This window comes from Pimephales promelas, chromosome 2 (assembly GCF_988280905.1).
Source record: "Pimephales promelas chromosome 2, fPimPro1.hap1.1, whole genome shotgun sequence".
Classification (NCBI taxonomy): domain Eukaryota; kingdom Metazoa; phylum Chordata; class Actinopteri; order Cypriniformes; family Leuciscidae; genus Pimephales; species Pimephales promelas.
Genome location: NC_142770.1, coordinates 38,370,199 through 38,374,971, shown reverse-complemented (window position 1 = coordinate 38,374,971; position 4,773 = coordinate 38,370,199). Strand labels below are relative to the sequence as shown.

Here is a 4,773-nt window from a genome sequence, read left to right as displayed (position 1 = left end):
TGTAAAAAAATCTACAGCGATGCCGTATATCCGTATATTTTGTGAAACGATGATGTCATGTCATGAGCTGAGCTGGTTGTCATTGACAGCGACAACAACTCCCGTGAGCCCACGCTCTTTCCCGACGTCATCAAAGTACATCTTTTGTTATTATTTTAAATGAGTGACCCCTGGTGGCCAAAAATTGCATACTGTACGTTGAAGTGCAGGTCCGTGAATGAGACGCAGGCTTTAGCACTACACAGCAGGCAAATGCTGCACTACTGTCTCCAGAGTGTTCGTCCCGTGTGTGTGTGTCGAATCCTGATGTGTGTCAGTTCTACAACAGCAGTGAACAGACTTCATTAACCCTCCGACATCAGGCCTAATGAACATGTACAGGACACAGTCAGCCAGTGGGTTCAGGAGCAGGAGATATGCAGAAAAATACCAAAATATAGAGGACAATGACACCTTCCTGTAACCTCTATATTTTATAATACAATTCGTGATTATGTAGGGGAGAATGAGAAAAGTGTAAGTCAGAAGCACCAGGAACAAACTGCCCAAAATCTTTTTGCGCTTTACCGAAGTAAGACATATTGTGCGTGAAAGACTGCGACAAGTGCCGATAAAACACAGAATGATTATCGGGTAGGGGATTAAACAGGCGATCGATCGAGACAGACGTTTAAACAGAGAATAGTATTTAAAGTCTGCAAAGATCAGTGGAACAAACCAGACGATCACAGAAATAACACAGCAGACTTTCAGTGAATGATGAGATCTGGACCAGATTGGGTTGAGAAACCAGAATATATCGTTCAAGAGCAACACATGCCATAAAATACACACCCGCAATCAAACTATAATAATATAGCATACGCACATCCCATGACCTTGTGAATGTCCATGTTAATTTACAAATGACCTGAATGAGATCTGACAGAATCAAATGAATAACAAAAACTGGAGTGGAGCGCTGAGATTTGATAAGAGCACACAACGCACACAGAGTTAAGATCAAGATTACAATCTCAATGGTGGAAATGGTCCTGAGAATTATTGGGTGTGCAGACTCAAGTTTACTGAGAAATTCCCACATCTGACGCCTCCGTTCATCCTCATAATCTCCTCCACTTGATCCGCTGACGCTGGCGTTTTGTTCTGCCATTGTTTCATAAAATCTTGACAGGCACTAAATAACAAACCAGTCATTAGTTTAAAAAACATGCATTCATTTACTATTGTAAACAGTAGAGATACATATATGACATAAAGTGTTTGCTGTGCGATGAAATAAGGTTTTCTCAGTTTGCTTGACATGTTGTTTAGAGGAGTGTGTGTAACGTTAGAAAGCTTGAAATACGTGAAATGTCAGATTAAAGTTAGTAAATCCTCCATTTGAACAATATGACAGAAGCAAGAATGCTGTTGTTGTGAATATTCAGTCCAGCACAGCTGCAAGTGTACAATGGTTTATTAAAGGAGGAATAAATCTTGAAGAACTTACGTTACTGACAGGAGTGTGTGTTTGGTCTGCAGGTCAAAGCAGAAGTTTGTGGAATAACACACAGACTGACAGATGTTTCACAAGTTTCCACTGCCGTGTTTAAAGAGCTCTTCATTCACTGCACACACTGGAGAAACACACATCTTAAAGCTTGTTGATCTAACGGAGGAAATGCCTGAGATTACACACACACACTATTTGATCCAACGTGTGAAACGTCTCGGTTACGTATGTAACCCTCGTTCCCTGAGTAGGGAACGGAGACGTTACTTCAGATGACGGAGAATGGGGGTTTCGCCTAGAAAGCCAATCCTCTTCGAGTATTAAAAAATGAGTCAATGGCAAAGAAATGCCTTGGGTCTGTGGAATTTGCATAGCGTATCTCCACCTCACCACGTAAGTATAAAAGGAGGAAGCGGACACAACCACAGTACGTCTTCGCTGAGGAGCCGAGACTGAACTCAGGCATCTACCCAGCGGTACAGCGGAAGTGGCAGGGAGATGTAATGTAACTCAGGGAATGAGGGTTACATACGTAACCGAGAAGTTCCCTTTCGTAGTCACTCCGAGTTACGTCGGATGACGGAGAATGGGGGTCCCCCGTGTAATCACGCCACCATCACAGGTGTCTTCCAGTGCCCTGCGCAAGTCTGAGCCCCTGTCGCACTTAGCTTACTGACGAGGAGTCCTACTTACCAAGGTACACTGGGGAGCATATCCCAGGGGAATATGCCGCAGTATGCCTACCATAGGGAGGACTTATGAATACACCTATGGCCCCGTGGGGCTCCATATGGAGGATACTGGAGTGACCAACCCGTAGGGTGGCTAGAATCTTAACTCCAGGGGTGGCAAGGTGGCTTGCCAAGGGAAGACACATGCTCAGAGAGGCTTACAGTGGAGAATACACATGTGGAGGTTACTAGCAGGAACCATGCACACGGAGGCACCTCGCCGACGCCCAGGCAACAGACATTGGCGCCAGCATCAACAGTGCTGGAGGACTCAGGGCTTCAACAGAAGGCTCAGCTGAGAAGAATTCGCACCTATCCAGTCCGTGGAGTGGAGTGGCGAGCAAGCGAAGACACCTGAGCGGGTCCAGTACTGGCCAGTTGAGCGAGTACAAGAGAGGACACAGGCTCCACTCGGAGGTTATAGAATCTCGCGAATGTGTTCGGTGTCGTCCAGCCTGCAGCTCTGCAGATGCCTGCTAGCGAGGCGCCATGCGCTAGAGCCCAAGAGGAAGCCACACTCCGGGTGGAGTGGGCCGTCACACTAAGGGGGCACGGTCGACCTTGCTGCTAGTAAGCCAAAGCGATGGTGTCCACTATCCAGTGAGACAGCCGCTGCTTTGAGAGAAATGCGGCAATTGCAGCCACATAAACTTTCAGGGTGGAGGGAGACAGCCTTTGCTCCAACCCTTCTTGCAGGAAGGAAAGCACGACACAGATCGAGCATCTCCGGGGGTCTTCTCGGTGAGAAGAGCACCAGTTGACGAAGAGGTTCCACTTCAACGCATAGACGTGTCAGTGGACGACGCTCTAGCAGAAGTGATGGTAGCCGCCACCGCAGGTGGCAGCGTACTCAAACCTGCCTCGTCCCATCCAGGAGCCACACGTGTAGCCTCCACAGATCAGGACGAGGGTGCCACAGGGTGCCCGTCTCTGAAAGAGGAGGTCCTTCCTCATAGGTATAGGCCAAGTAGGTGCTGTCGCAAGGAGTACCAGTTCGGAGAACCAGGTCTTGGTGGGCCAATATAGGGCTACCAGCAAGACCTGCTCCTCGTCCTCCTTGATCTTGCACAGAGTACGTGCGCGAAGGCTCAGTGGGGAAAACGCATACTTGCGTAGGCCCCGTGGCCAGCTGTGCGCCAAGGCGTCTGTGCCGAGCGTGCCCTCGGTCAGAGAGTAAAACAGGGCGCAATGGGATGAGTCGTGGGAAGCGAATAGATCTATCTGTGCATCCCCGAACTGGTCCCATATCAGCTGGACCGACTGGGGATGGAGTCGCCATTCGTCAGAGACTGGACGGAACCGCGACAGCTCATCAGCTTCCAGGTTCTGCTCTCCTGGAATGTAAATAGCACGAAGGGACCTCAGGTGCTTCTGACTCCATAATAGGAGGTGGCATGCGAGTTACGACATCCGACGTGAGCATAGACCACCCTGACGGTTGATGTACGCTACTATTGCGGTATTGTCTGAACGGACTAGTACGTGTTGACCCCTGAGCAGTGCTCGAAAGCGGTGCAGGGCCAGGCGTACTGCCAGCAACTCGAGGCAATTGATATGTATAAGGCGCTGGGGTCCTGTCCAGGAACCCGCGGCTGCATGACCATTGCACATGGCTCCCCAACCCGTGGCAGATGCATCTGTGGAGACAACAACATGCCTGGAAACTCGCTGCAGAGGGACAGCGGTCCGCAAGAAGCTGAGGTTCGTCTGCGGGAAGGTTTGACGGCAGGTCGGAGTTACTGGAACTGGATGTCATGCCCACCTCGGGACTTGATCGCGAAGCCACAGCTGAAGCAGTCTCATATGAAGTGATCCGAGCGGATGCCATATGCCCCAGGAGCCTCTGAAAAGTTTCAGTGGGACCGCACTCTTGCCCTCGAACTGTCGAAGACAAGGCAGCAGTGAGTGTGCGCGCTCGCTCGTGAGCTGCGCGGACATGGCGACCGAGTCTATCTCCATACAGAGAAAAGAGATCCTCTGCACGGGGCAAAGTTTGCTCTTCTCCCAGTTGACCCGAAGGCCCAGACGGGCTAGGTGCCAGAGCACAAGGTCTCTGTTTTCGCAAACATGATCTCGAGAGTGTGCTAGAAACAGGATGCGAACCCTGTGTTCCTGAAGGGGAACAAGGGCTACCTCGACGATCTTCGTAAAGACGCGAGTGGACAGAGCTAACCCGAATGGGAGAACCGTGTACTGATATGCCTGTCCCTCGAAAGCAAACCGAAGAAACGGTCTGTGTCGAGGTAAGATGGAGACATGAAAGTACACGTGCTTCAGGTCCATCGCTGCAAACCAATCCTGGGGCCGAACGCACTCAAAAATGCGTTTGGCCGTAAGCATCATGAACGGCAGTCGGTGAAGAGAATGGTTCAAAACGCGACCACCTCCACGGCACGGCCGGGTGCTGCTGGGGCTGGACAGAAGGGGGCGGAAGTCGCAGGAGGGCACATTCGGCGGCAAGCGAAGTGAGGCATCTGAGCCGGCAGCTAGTTGCAGCAGAAACCACAGGGTCAGACAAAGCCACAGTCCGCTTGGTGCTTAGGGTTG

General features: G+C 50.4%; 1 pseudogene; it reads right to left on the bottom strand.

Annotated features, from left to right (window-relative positions):
* Positions 1 to 237: 237 nt before the first annotated feature.
* Positions 238 to 1,153, bottom strand: LOC148997348 (uncharacterized; annotated as a pseudogene).
* Positions 1,154 to 4,773: the final 3,620 nt, after the last annotated feature.